The 15,068-nt window shown below is 46.6% G+C and overlaps 1 protein-coding gene across 3 annotated transcripts in view; it reads left to right on the top strand.

The window, feature by feature from the left end:
• CGNL1 (cingulin like 1) overlaps positions 1-15,068 on the top strand; it is a 144,180-nt gene that overhangs the window by 101,775 nt on the left and 27,337 nt on the right. The window lies entirely within an intron of this gene.

The raw sequence follows: 15,068 nt of genomic DNA, 5'->3' as shown, positions 1-15,068 counted from the left end.
ATGTGTCAAGCTTCTTCTAAGCTCAAAAATTCCAGCCATCTCAGGGAATTGAAAATTCGTTAGTTAGGACAATCACTTGCTAGGTTAAGCAAGACCCTTAGCCTTCAGAGAACTATAATTTTGTGAAAAATTTGGATTGAGAATGGGGACTTTGTAGAAAAATGTGATGAGTGTCCAGTTCACACATTCCTTTGAGATCCAGGCATCTTTTCTGAGGCAGAAACACAGCAAAGTGAGGCCAACTTCAGGCAGGACAGACCTCTTAGTATTGCGAAGGTAAACGGCACCCTAATGAAGGTATCTGCTAATTGCAGGCTCAATTTAGGACAGGAGGGTGCTAAAAAAATTATTTTTAGGTAGGGTGTTTGGACGTTGAAAGAATTTTCTCATGGAGACATTGTTACAAGTTGGGGTTAGGTTCTCAGGCCAAATAGCAAGGGGTGATCTAGCTCATGACACGGGAAATCGTGTGTGTTGATAAAATAACATCAAATAAATATACAGGTAGGCAGTGTGAGAATTTGATGACTACCACTGGACACCTTCAAATATACTTAGTTGCTTAGAAACATGTAGAGCCAGTTAATTCACTACGCTTGAGTATGAATGTGCTGTGTACCAGGCGCTGGCTGGGCTGGGGTGCTGAGCGAGGTGCAGGCCCTGCCTGTGAAGAGCCTGTTGGCTGGTGGTCAGTCTGCTGGGCTCTCAAGTCTGACCGCCTAGGGTGGTTCTGGGCTTTGCTGCTCACTAGCTCAAGGCCTTAGCAAATTACTTAACCTCTGAATGTCTCCGTTTCCTCACTTAGAGGTAAAGAATTTAATGGTGTCTCTTTTGGGAGGGGTAGGGGTTAAGTTCAGCATTAAGTGAGATGCCCGTGGGGAGGGCGCTGTGCCCAGCATAGAGTGATCACTCAGTAGGTGTTGTTACGCCAGCCCGGCCCCAGAGCCTTGTCCTGTGGGTGCAAACAGCAGCTCCCCTGGGCCAGTAGTGAACTGGCCCCCTGATCTGGTTCCCCACGTGTAGCCCTAGAATGGGATGGGGTGGAGGGTGTTGGCCAAACGGAAGAGAAGTTTGAGAGGAAAAAAAGATATTGTCTTCTTTTTTCACCAACAGAGTTAAGATACAACTTACCAGCAAAGAGAATGGGATTGGGGCACAAGGGTGAGCTCCTGGAGCTGAGAAATAAATGTGTGAGAGCCAGTGGGGTGTTAGGGGCACCCTGGTGGGGAGAAGCGGAAAGGGGCTGGAAGCTGAAGAAGGGATTGGAGCAAGAGGGCCCCAGCGGTGACACCTTTACTGTCACCATTGGTCTCTGCAGTATCACACACAGGGCAGGTCCTGGGAAGGGTCTACTGGATGTCTGTCTCAAGGTGGACAAAGCTGTCTTTAGCTTGTGGACTTGGGTTCAAGCATCAGGTTTCCTCTTTGGCCTCTATGCAGACATGTATTTGTGAGGGACTATTTTATTTACCGGGAGACTTTGTCTTGGGAGCCTGGGGTACTTGGTAATCAGGGCGACGGCCAGCAAGGCTCTTCAGGGAGTATTGTTTTAGTTTTGGGCCTCACACTGAGAGAGTACTTGATACTGCACTCCGGTGGGTGAAGAAGGACCTTTGAAAGTTTACTCTAAAGAAGACAAGATGGTGTGAAGGAGGTATGCAGACTTCAGGTATTTGAATGGCTGTCATTTGGAGGGAGGACTATGCCCTTTCTCGGTTGGTCCCAGTGATGTTGTAGGAATGCAGATACCAGCTCGTCATGAAGGAAATGTTACCATGGCTGAGAGCTGTGACAAAACAGAAAGGCTTGTTTTGAGAGGTAGTGAGTTTCCAACCCCAGGAAGCAGAGGCTGGTTATCTATCAAAGATATGGTGGGAGTGGAGAGAGATGAGGGGATAGGGGAAATTCAGACTTGGGTTTGAACCAGAGAAATTCGGTGTCCCAAATAGCGCTGACATTCTACCACTTTATGAGTAAGATAGGAATGAATGAATGAATATCCAGGTTGTTTGAACTTATCTGGTGAAATGGAAACTTGGGTAAGCCAGAAAGAGAAAATAACCTTTATCTGCCATGCGGGCGCCGTATTCTTAATCACAGATTCACAGAGATGGGCACTATCTTAGAGGCCATTAGACTGTTGGGCTTGTGACCCTCTCTTGAGGCCGTGACTGCTTATAATTACTTGTGAATGTTTTTAACTTTCTTGTGGGACTTCAAACTCTTTAATGAGGCACTGTGCCTCATTTACCTTGTATCTTTATTGAATATAGATAGTTGATGGGGAGTGCTTACATACAATGAATAAATTAATTGTCTTTCCTTCTCCCCTGATATTGGATGGCTCAGAGAGGTTGTGACTTCCCTCAGGCCAAACAGCTAGTGAGGGGCTGCCCTGGGACTGCGTTGCCCGCTCAGTTCTGCCTCCAGCCTTCCTTCAGCGTGGGCCACTCTCAGTTGGGATGTCTCAGTACCCTTGATAGCACTGCATTAAGCCTCTGCCTAAGGACACACAGTTCAGGATGCTCTGAGTATTTGGTCAGGGGTCTGGTGGCAAGTGGCAGCGTTCCCTACATGGGAGGTCAATTACACCTTGGAGCCTGGCTGGAGTGCGCTATCAAAGCTGGGGTTGGAAGAAACTGCCAAGCTCTCTGAATCCTCAGTAGTAGGTCAGTAGGAGCCCTGGCGAGGACCTCCCCTCACTCCTGCAGCGCTGGCCCTACAGGTGAGCCACATCTCTGTGAATAATATCCAAGGCAGCTTCTCAAACTTGTGGGTCGTCCAGGCTGGTGTGGGTATCTCGGAGGTCAGGCTGGTGTGCCAAGTCTGCAGAGTCAGAGTCCCTGGGCAAAGCAGTGCTTGTTGTCTGGTAAATGGGAGTCAGTGACTTGGATGGGGGTGGGAGAGTGGCCTTTGGTAAGATGGGGCGTGAAGGACAATCTGGAGCCCAGGGCAGAAGGCCAGTAGAGGGCTGGGCCCTCTGTGTCCATGGGGCGCAGCTCCACTGCCCCAGGGCTCGCTCAGGGCAGGCAGAGTAAAGGGCTTAGAGTGGGGGCAGGGTGGGTATGTCACTCCCTGAGCAGCTGCCACCTGTGCCCGCATTGTGCTGGCTGCTCCCACGGACACTCTCCTACGAGCCCTTGTGGGCACTGTGAGTTGGGCACAGTATTGCTTCCCCATTTTGTAGAGCAGGAAGTGGAGGTTCTAGTTCCACAGCTGGTACGTGACCAAAGCAGGGTGAAGAGAGTGGTGAGGGTCACTGCAGTCACCGGTGCTTCCGTAGGGCACACCGCCTGCCTGGCCACACACTGCACACTTTAATCCCCCACCCCTGCTGCTCGCGCCCCTGTGTAGTGAGTAATATAATTGCTGTTTCAGAGTTGAGGGAATTGAAGAAGTAAAGGGTAATTGACTAGCTCAGAGTCACATGGCTAGTAGGGGGTCAAGTCAGGATTTGAACCCAAGTCTGCCTGACTCTGGAAGCCGTGCTCTTCCCTTGTTACAGCTCCATTGGCTCTTTGGGATGAAGCCTGTGATGTACTCAGGGTTTTGTTCTCAGTGGACCAGAGAGGGGTTGGTGAGCGGAACCTCTAAGTATAGGTCTTCCCATGATGTGGTAGGCTAGATCATGCTGTAATAACACAATCTTAAGTAGCTTAACTAAGAAAAGCTTATCTCTTGCCCACGTTTCATTTCTCTTGTGGGTCACGGTGGCGTGCGGTGCAGGTTGCTTTGCTCATCAGAGTCACTGGGGGACCCTGGCGTCTGTGATGGCTGCTGCAGAGGAAATGGTGGATGGTGACTCACTAGCTGGCTCTCAGAGTTTGGACCTGGCTAGGGCACATGTTATTTGCACTCACATTTCATAGGCTAAGGCTAGTCATATGGCCATACCTGACTTCAAGGAGACAGGCAAGCACAACCGTACATGTGCCCGGAGGGGAGAAGCACCAGTGACCACCATGGTGATTTTATGGGGCCTCAACAGTAGGTGCCCAAAATGACCTTTTTAAAAAAAAAACAGTGGGACCTGGTCCTCAAGTAGTCCTGGGGTAGGTCTTTGATCAGACTTGGTGACTCCATCCCTCCCCTCTTCTCTGCCAGCTCTTCTGAGAGGGAAGGTGACATTTGTCTTTCCCTTCATTCAGAAACAGAGGGCCTGAGTGAGAGTCGTGCCAGCAGCCCTGGCTGGGAAACAATTAGACCAACGGGATGGAGGCCAAAAAGTCACTGTGCCTCCTTCAGGGCCTTTGTCTAGAAGGAAATCTGTGATTTATGTTCTATAACTTCTGGGCGGTACATACTGATTCCTTCCTGGACACTGCTGTTTATATAGTGACTAGTGTTTTGACACTTGGCACTGTCATCTTTCATTTCTCTTGATCCATGCAGTGAGTGATCTATATAATACCACCTCTGTTTTTCAAAAAACCAAACTGATTCAGAGAAATGGTGACTTGGACAAAGCCTCAGAGTAGGCAGTTACCCCTCCCTGGATCTGGGCATTCCTCTTTCTGGCCCTGCCCCCTTTGCCTGCAGGTAGAGCTAGCTGCTGACCCCAGCAGGCTGGCTTGCAAGGAGAAGCCCGGAGACCATGCATGGGCTTTGCAGGAGCCCAGTCTGCCCAACTCTGCCCCAGGGAACAGGCTACATCCTTGAAGGAGGAAATAAATAAAGGTCACCCTTGTCATATATCATAACCCTGGAGATTGTGGGACCAGCTTCAAAGCTTGGTGAGAATATTGGCCCAGCCTCTTCCCTCCCAAACACAAGGTCAGTCCTGATTTTCTTTCTCCAGAGCCTGTTAGCATTGTTCTTGCAGCCATGGAGGTAGGGGGATGAAGGGAAAAGTTGACAATTTCCTGCATGGAAAATGGTCTAATTCAGGGGTGCAAAGAGGTGCTCATGGGAGTGGTCATCAGACTGAAAGCTCTTGGTCTGAGAATTTCTATTTAAATTTTTTGAATGACATGATTTCTACGACTTAGGGTCGATCGTCTCAGCATTTACAGAAGCATGGTAGCACGATGGGAAAGTTGAAGGATCAGCTTTGGGAAATGACAAGATTTCTGAGAAGGGAATGGTAGAGGTGTGGACTTGATTAGGCCCCGCTGGCTTCACAGTGAGCCTTTGGTTTATCTTGGAGGGGTCCCCACAGCTCCCCAGTAGGCAATGCCCTGGAGAACCTGCTTGTTTATCATCTGTTTTCAGAAATCCTGTTCAACCTGTTGGGCGTGTGTGTGCTGACAGCAAGCTGATTTTAACCATTTATGAAACTGGGCTGTCAGGGACAGTGAACCTAACTGGGTATCTGAGCCCTGCTTTTTTCCTGTCCCCACCTCCCAATGTTTTCCTGGTAATGCAGAACTCTGGACTCCTGTCTCTGTTTGGGTGGAGTCCCTTCCGCCAGCCGGCAGCTCCTTGAAGGGTTGACTGCACTGCGGGAGGATGTTGGGTTTTATAAACAGCTTTGGCGTGCTGGTCACAGGATTAGTGGGAACTGTGGCCCTCGTGGCGAGGGAAACGGTGTCTTACAGATAGGAGGCTCTTTTGATCTGGACACTGAAATGACCCAGAAACACTGGGGTAATTTTTTGTGAGGATTTTTGAAGGAGTGGTGTTAAAAAAAAAAAAAAAAGAATGGCAGAAGCATAGTTAAAAGTCTGTACCCCAGGGATCTGTTTCAGAGAAGCCCTTGAAGCGCTGTTTTCATCATACAATTGCATGTTCCTTTTCTCCCACTTTAAAGCAGAATGAGTGTGTGGACGTTGCTGAAGCCTCACTGGGCAGGTGTGGGTCTTCCTTTCCCCTCTGGCTGATGGTGGGCAGTTTTCCCCGGAGCTGCTGCCCTCCTCAGGAGAACCTGGTAGCTCATAGCGGAGATCAGAGACAGAAGTCAGAGGACTCAGTTCAGACCCTGGTTTATGACTTTGGGCTGCGTGACCTTGTATGTAGCTGTCATCAGTTGTCATCATCTTACCGTGTGCCTGAGACATTGCCATGTGCTTAGCAGAACGTCTCCATTCATTGCTAGCACAATGGGGAAAACCAAGGCTTAGAGACAAACAAGCAGGACCAGTTCAGGTCCTGCCAGCTCCAGGGCCTGAACGATTTTTGTTTTGTTTTTATTGAGATAACATTCACAGAACATAAAATTCCCTGTTTTCAGCATTTTAAAGTGTACAATTCACTGATGTTTATATATTCACAAGGTTGGGCAACCATCACCACCATGCAAGTCCTAAACCTGTCCATCACCCCCAAATGAAGCCCCTTACATCCCAACTTCCCCCTTCCCCGGTCCCCTGGCAACCACCAGTCCACTGTCTTTCTCTGTGAATTTGCCTAGTGTAGATGTTTTGTGTCAGTGGCATCATACCATGTGTTAAGGCCTGAATAGTTATTGAGCATGTTGCCTCGTGGGGATATTGCTTGACATTTTTGTGTGCAGAGTATTTTTTACCCTAGGTATTTTTATCCCCATGTAGAATATCTGTAGGTTTGTTGTGTGGCTTAAATGAGAACCTTTGTCAAATGTGTTGTCTGAGTAGACTTTTGAAGTATTTTATTAGCACAACTTTTGTCTTGAACCTGTGTTCGAATTACTCTGAGGGGAAATCTTACTGGTTTCTTAACTCTTTAAAGGGAATTAAATATTGACTTACTTCACAAGGACATTATGAAGAAAACCAATGATATTTTTAGCCTATATAATCACCTTGTTACTCTAGGAAAAACTGGGTAATTTAATATAATTAAAAGTGAGTATCTTTTAGGTGGTTTTTAAGCAGGGAAATTACCACCAGGGCTTTGAAAAAACAGGATGTAAGCAAAATCTTCCTTAAGCCTCATAGTTCCAACTCGGTGAGTTCTGGCAGGTTGGTGACTATGGAGAGAGAATGAGCTGGTAATGCTTTGCTCCATGGCAGGAAGTCGGTCTTTGGATGTAGTCCTTACTTCAAGATGCCATGGCAGGACCAGTGGTAAAATCATGTGAGTTTAGCTGACAGCATTTGAAAATGAAATTTAAGTATGATGTTGAAGGAGTAAAGGCTCTAGAATTCTTAGTTTAATGATTGCCTAATACTACCCAGTTTCTTCAAGTTCATGCTGGAATCCCAGACTTTACAGCTGGCAGGGACATTGAAATTAGCTAGACTGACCATTTCCCGTTACAGAGGAGGGGACTGAAGGCACGTGGAAGTTAAATGACTTGCCTGAAGCCGTCATTTCGTAAATTATTAGCGGAGTCTGGGAAACGGAATACTGACCTCCACTATGTTTTGGCTTTGGAATCACCTTTTGTTGGAAATATGTAGGATTTTGGTCATGAGTATTCTCTGTGTCTTTACTATTTCCATGACCACATTCATTCCCTTCTTCCCATGCACTGCACCCTTCCACAAACAAACAAATAAAAAGAGCTTACATGGGGGCAGTTTCTAGCTCAAGTGGTAGAGTGCATGCTTAGTGTGCACGAGGTCCTGGGTTCAGTCCCAGTACTTCTAAACATAAACCTAATTACTTCCCCCCAACAATATAAATAGATAGTTAGATAGATAAAGCAAGCAAGCAAGCTTATCAGTGAGATAACTGTAACCTGTTCAGTTCTGAACTACAAGTATGTTGGGAAGGAATGGTGTTGACATTTGGGAAGTACACTGAGAGAATTTGGAAACTCTGATGTAGCTCTTAGAGAAGGGGCTTTAAAAGGATGTTTTTCAATGGCTCAATCCCAGTTTCACCAAAATGGTTATACGTGGGCAGTCAAAAAGAAGGAAGGAAAAACCCATCACTTCACATCGGTACAGGGACTTCAGCTTTTCGAAGCTTATGTAACTCTTTTGGAGGGCGGGGATTATCTGACCCATATAGAGCCAGTTTTACCTGTTACACTTTTTTAAGGATGTGGATTGACGTTGGAGGGGTCATGGGTTTGTGTAGGTCACAGTGTGAGCTGGCTGCACAGCCTGCTGTGGCCCCCAAGCCTCCTGATACCCTGTCCTGGGCACTTGAGTCATCCCAAGAAGCATAAAGGGCTAGGAGTGTGGGGACTGGAGCTGCTGACGTCTGCGGGAGGGCCCTGAGGTCTGAGGGCCTCTCTTCAGTCCTCACAGGAGGACCCACATACCAGTGCTGCTGGCACTGGCTGGGACCTTGTTAGAAGTACAGAGCTCCGGCCCTGCTCTGGGCTTCCCGAGTCAGAATGAGCATTTACAGAGATCCCCAGGGGAGTCCCATGCTCATTAAAGCAAGAAGTCCTGTCTTAGAAGCCTCATGCCAGTCAAGTTCACAGGTAACTAGAGGAAGCGATGAAGTGAGCAGCTTGTGACTAAAAGATGCTGTTTCTGTTCCTAGATAGTTTACTGTTGCTCGGGTGAGGGGGATGCTGAAGACCTAACACAGGGGACCTGGCTCTCCACACATTTAGACTGAGAAAGGGACTAGTTGTTTGTGACCAGGTCCTCACAGCGGACATGCAAGTGGGTGTCCTCAGCCGTGACGGTGAGAAGGTGGTGACCTCCCAGTAGGTGACCTGGCCTCGGGGACCACCAGCAGAGGTCCTGCAGGCTCACTCACTGGGATGCAGGGGCGGCCAGTGACGTGGAACCAACGAGCCAACATTCCATTCCCTGGATTCCCGGCTTCCACGCCTCAGCTGTTTTCCTCACTCAGCAAAAACGGGAGACAGAAAAGAAACAAAGGGGGCTGCGGCAGAGGCCTTGTTAATTAGTAAAATCTGATGTGTGTGTGTGTTGGGTCTGCGCTGGGATGGGCTGGGAGGGCCGCCTCCCATACGGTTGCTTTTTATCCACTGGGAGCGAGTCTGTCTGAGGTGTCCGGTCTGTGCTCCCGCAGGGGAAGTGCAGCAACACCTTTGGGTCAGGAAAAACACTCAGATATCAGCATTTGTGGCGTTATTGTGGAATTTTGTGCTTGTCACGGATAAAAGTTTCCCCTGGCCCCAGGCGACAGTGTGAACATTTCTAACTGTGGGCGTTAACTCATGAAAACGTGCCAGCTTCTAAGCAAGTCATTATTTGCAGTGAATGGCGGTACCAGGCAAAGACTAGGGTTTTGCTGTTTTTTGGTTTGTTTGTTTGTTTGTTTTTGTTTTGGTTATAACAATTAGACATTCCGCCTCTAACCCCCTTTTTAAAATCAGTAACCAGAGCATATGGTTAAAAGTCATTTATTTTAGAAGTAGTGGAAATGTAACAATTCAGCACGTTGAAACATGCTGTTTGTCTGTTTTGGAAGAATTTTCTTAGTTGCCATCTGTTTGCCAGACCATCCTCAACTGGGAAATTGAGCTAAATTTTTAATGAATTAGCCAACCACAAAACCTGACTTGCCCTTAAAATAAAAAGGGATCATGTAATTTGGGTGGTACAGTTGCCCTGGAAAGACTGTTAGAAGATCTCGATTCTCTCTTTTGAGAAATCCAGGCTTAATACTGAGCTGGTCAGAATGTACAGGTGATAGTGTGAAGCCAAGTCTGAGGATTTAGAACCACAGCCGGTGAGCTGGGCAAAATCCTGACCTTTTGGGAAGTACATGTGGGTTTTTGTCCTGGTCATAATAGCAGTGGCAGCCACAAGAGCCGTCGCCTCATTTAACTGGATGTTTACAGTGGTGTGGGCAGGTGACCTGTTCCCTGTCTACAGATAAGGAGACGAAGGTTCTGCGGGGCCAGGCCCAGTGAAGGGCCCCTGAAGGAGGCACAGTCTGGATTTGAGTCTAATCTGGCTGACTAACTGCAGGACATCCCGCTCCTTTCTCTACACTCTTAGATGCACATTTTTAAAATTAAAACTGGGAGTGCCATTCTTGAGATGATGTATGTCTGTGTTACTCAGGCTGCGATGTGTGTAAGTGTGCTGGGTGGGTGGGGACGAGAGTGCTTGGCAAAGCTTCAGGGTGAAAGTGGTCCGTCTTCCCGGAACACCAAGGACACAGTATCGTAATACAAAAAGAACCATGGAGTGGAATGAAAGTTACACTGTCGACTGCAACGTGTACGTGCGTTTTTGATGGAGATATCCCAAGCCTTGAAAGCAGTTCTGTGCAGTCCCTTGGGTGTCTCTTGTCACCCTGCATTGGACTTCTCTGCCTTAGGATTTGCTTGGGTGGAAAATTTGGAGAAGCACTCATGTAAATGCAAGTCCTGGGCCATCTGGGCCTTTTCCACTCTCCCAGCTATATGTGGTGAAAAGGAATTTCTTAACTCTGTAAACCAGTGTGGGAGAGTTGGCGCTCTGCTGTGTTTGTGCAGCTGCTCCCTGGCTCCCACTCCGCTCTCTTTCATGGCCCAGAAGTATCCGCGGATGTTCTGGGGAGGGGTTTCTGGAGGCTGGAGGAGGTGAGAAGTGGGCTGGGCAGGTGGTTGTCCTTTGGTGCCTGTGGCCATTGGTGGTCTTTTCAAAGGAAATGTATATTAATTTAAACATTTTTATTATTCCTTGAATTTCCATACTTCAAAATTTAAAACTTATGTAAGAGGGTTCACAATGGAACAACTCACTCCGCTTCTTTCCATAGCCCCAGTTCCCTTCCTCACAGCCAGCCAGCGTGACCAGTTTCTTGTGTATCCAAGTAAATGCGTGTTTATCCCCATCACCTTCTTTTTATACAAACAGAAGCATGCCACATGTACTGCTACTCTGTTCCTTGCATTTTCCTCACTTAATCTTGTTCCTTTTTTCCCCCAGCTGCATGGGGTATCATTGAACTGATGTAACTTATATAACAAGTGCTTGACTAATGGACATTTGGTGTTTTTCAGTCCTTTGCTATTTAGTGCTGCAATGATAATCGTGCTTATTTGCACATATGCGGCATCAGGGCTAGAAGAGTATTTGCTGGGTCAAAGGGAAGGTACGTTACAGTCCTGATTGATTCTACCCTGTGGCCCTCCAGGAGCTCATACCAGTTTCTAGCCCTGCCAACGGGGGATGAGAGAGCTTGTTTCCTTACACCACTCACACTGTTACCCGGCCTTTTGACCTTGGCTGCCTGATAGGTGAAAAAATTATCTCAGGGCGATTTTAAAGGATGGTCCAGTCTTGAAAAACAAGAGAACAGAGCACATTTGCTGCATTGTGGTGATGACCTAGCACGGTATTTCCAGCCTTTCGGAGTGGAATTCGGAGTTGATTTTTGTTAACTCTTTCTGACTGCTTGTATGAGCAAAGAACAGTCAAGATAGTAAAAGGCAAATCCATGTGATCTTTCTACAAGTAGATACTCTGTAGGGGGTATGATGTGGCTAAATGAGTTGTTAGAAACTGTGCACTCTTTGGTTCTATTTGATGGAACTTCCTCCCTAAGACTGTGTGACATACAAGACTTAAGATCAGAGAATCACAGAAATGAAGTACTAGCAGCTTAAGTGAGGTCAGCAGTGTTTGTCCCCAGCGATCTATCTGAGAGGCTCTTTACCAGCTCTGGTCCAGGGGGAGTGCTGCTGCCCTTGCCACAGCCGTGAGATACAAACCTAAGCACTTGGAAGAGATGGAGCACAGATCATGGTTGAGTGTTGGAAGGGCTTTTGGAGTTCTCAAGAAGCCACGGAGAAGAACTTGCATGCAGGACTTGCCTTGAACAAAGGGATATGATTTTTACTTTTTTAGATTCCAGCACTGCTACAGGCGAATTAGGTATGGTTTTGGGAAAAGCAACTTTATCCTGTGGGTTTTATCTAAAATAATGTACTGGGGGGGGTGTTTTGGGTAGGGGGTGGTAGGGGGCAGGAACAGGGGAGAGGCTCTAGAAAGGTTGGCCAATGGAGGCTTAAGTTAAATTTATTTGTAAGCATCATGTGGTCTACCACACTATGAAGACAGAGAAGAACTATCATTTTACACATAGTCAGATCAGGACTAAGTATCTTAACACGTCCAAGTTCCCCTAGAGTCACACTTAGCCTGTGAAACTGAGAGCTAGGATCGGAGCAGACCCCTGCCGGCCAGAAGCTGAGGGATAACCTGCAGGTCCACCCTCCTGGCATAGATGGACTCAGGCCGTGCCCCACAACTTTTGAACAAAGGAAATGCCAAATTCTAAACATCAAAACACAGTGCAGGGTCCTTTATCTAGCATGTCAGGGTGCCAGGTTGGCCCAAGTCCAGCTTAAGCCAGATCTGGTTTTCAGAATCTTGTACTTCCTGAGATTTCTGGGTGGAGGAAGGATCACTGCCTGCACTTGGGAGAGTTCTTCACTTTACTAGAAGATCTAGGCGGATGTCTTTAGTCTCTTCCTCTCACTAGTGCCTTGGCAGACCTCAGATCTTCAGCCCCTCTGTCTGACTCAGGCTCCAGGTTTCCTTTGTCTTCCCCCCTCTTTTTTTTTTTAGACTAGCTGTGTTGAGATACATAACATAGAATTCAACTAAAATGCAAAACCATTGGATTTTAGTGTTTCCAGAGTTCTGCAACTATCACTACAGTTAATTTTAGAACATTTTCATCACCCCAAAAAGAAACCCTGTGCCCTTTTGCCATCATCTCCCAGTCTTCCCATTCCCCTCAGCCCCACACAGCCACCAATCTACTTTCCATCTCTATATATTTGCCTATTCCAGATATTTTATATAAATGTCAGTACATGGCCTTCTGTGAATGACTTTTTTCACTTAGCGTGTTTTCAGGCTTCATCCCCGTTGTAGCAGGTATCAGTATTTCATTCCTTTTTAGAGCCAAATAATATTCCATCATACAGACAGACAGGCCACGTTTTGTTTAACCATTTACCAGCTGATGAGCATTTGGGTTGTTGCTGCTTTTTGGCTACCATGAATAATGCTGCTGTGGAATTTTGTTTTTGCAGGATTTTGTGTGGCCATAAGTTTTCATTTCTCCAATTAGGACTGGAATTGCTGGATCTTATGATGACTCTGTTTCACATTTTGAGGAGCTGTCAAGCTGTTTTCCAAAGTGGCTGCACCATTTTGCATTCTCACCAGCAACATGTGAGGGTTCTGATTTCTCTCCACCCTCCGCAACCTGTGCTATTACCTGTCTTTCGGGTATAGCCATCCTAGTGGGTGTGAAGTGGCTCATTATGACTTTGATTTGCATTTTCCTAATAAGTAGTGATGTTGAGCGTCTTCTCAGGTGCTTATTGGACTTTTCTATGTCTTCTTTGAAAGATGTCTATTCGGATCCTTTGCCCATTTAAAAAATTGAATTATCTTTTTATTATTGAGTTGAACAATTCTTTGTAGAGTCTAGATATGGGTCCTTCATCAGATATGTGATGTGTAAATATATTCTCTCATTCTGTGGGTTGTCTTTTCACCTTCTCGTTGGTATCAATAGCGGCACAAAAGGTTTTAATTTTGATGAAATCTAATTTATCTGTTTTTTCCTTTTGTCACTTGCGCTTTTGATGTTGTATCTAAGGAGCCTTGCCGAACGCAAGCTCATGCTATTTACTCCTATGTTTTCTTTTAGGAGAGTTTTATAGTTTTAGATCTTGTTTAAGTCTATGATCCATGTTGAGTTAGTTTTTATGTGTGGGTATGGTGTAAGGAAGGGATCTAATTCCGTTCCTTTGCCTGTGGATATCCAGTTGTCCCGGCACCATTTGTTGAAGACTGTTCTTTCCCCATTGCATTGTCTTGGCTCCTTTGTTGAAAATCTGCTGATATTGTAAATGTTGGGTTTCTTTTTAGACTCTCAGTCCTGTCCGGCTGAACTACGTGTGTCCGTACACCAGCACCACAATGTCTAGACAACTGTAGCTTTGTAATCTCTTATCTCTTAATGAGGGAGTTAGGAAAGGGTTGGCAATCTGGACTTTCCTCTTTCTTTCTTTGGTAAGATCAGTTACTGGATTTTTTAGATTCCTCCTCAGGCTTTCAGCCACACTTTATTTCTCCTCATTCATCTTGCTGGTTCCAGTGGGAAATGACATCCAAGGAGTTCTGAGAAATCCCAGCTGTTGGGCACCTTAGGGTTCTCGTAGCAGTGCCAGTTAACCATGTTCTGACTCAGCTTGATTCTGAGGAGTTTTCCCAGGTGTATAGAATTAAACATTTGGGTTGTGAAAGATGCTCTGGTTTATGAAACTCTGTAATTGGTGAAGTTCAAGATATATAACTTAATGTACTGTTAAAAGATTTAAAGCTCTTTATGAAAGGCTATGTATGCAAGGAAGCAATCCCAGTGGATAGCTTTCCCCCGTGGGCCATGACGTAGCCTTCGAAGCCAAATCGTGCCCTCCCTGGGCCTCCCTTACCTCCCAGGCACCTGCCCCGCTGTTTCGTGAGCGTTGGGTTTATTGGTATTGGCATCTTTGCAGTAAGGGGGAAATGGAAGACAAGGGGTCTGCCAGGAAGGGTGGGACTCTGGACCGCCTCACTTGTTGTTACTCTAAGTTGCAGAGCCAAAAGATAAAAACGCCTGTGTGACATCTGGAATTAACAGTAATCATCCTGTAATTTTTGCCATTTCTTTCCTTTGCAGGTAATAGTGCCTAGAGCTTGTACTATGAACTGTGTCATAATTTAAGCAAGTTTTAACTTCTGTTTTGTATTGGACATTTAAAAAATCTTTAAGCAGAAATTGCCCTTCATCAGGAGCTTCTCCCAATGTGGGGAGGGGTCAGGGAAGAGAACTCACCAGAAGGCAGTGGTTTACCAGAACAGATTCTGGACTGGGTCTGCCTGAGTGCATTTCCTCCTAGTGAACGTGGACAAGTTCCTCAGTCTACCTGAGGCTCAGTTACTTCGTCTTTAAAATGGTGATAAGAATAGTACCCACCTCCAAGAGTTATTAAAAGGTTGACATTTCATGTCACGGACTTAACACAGGCAAAGGAGGACAAGCTTTTTGTGTAGAGCGCCAGACAGTAAATGTTTCAGCCTTTGGCCACAAGTCCTGACACTGCTGATGCAGCACAAAAGTGGTCATAGACAGCGTGCCTGGGTCCCAGTAAGACTTTATTTTAATAATGGTGGCGGGCCGGGCCGGGCCTGCAGGCCATGGTGTGCCGATCCCTGGCTTAGCCCGGGGCCCAGCACGGAGTGGTTTGCGTAGACGTCGGCCATCCTTGAAGCTAGGGG

The sequence above is a fragment of the Camelus ferus genome, chromosome 6 (genome assembly GCF_009834535.1).
Source record: "Camelus ferus isolate YT-003-E chromosome 6, BCGSAC_Cfer_1.0, whole genome shotgun sequence".
NCBI lineage: Eukaryota > Metazoa > Chordata > Mammalia > Artiodactyla > Camelidae > Camelus > Camelus ferus.
Note: the sequence above shows the minus strand (reverse complement) of the source record. Positions and strands in the feature narration are given on the sequence as shown.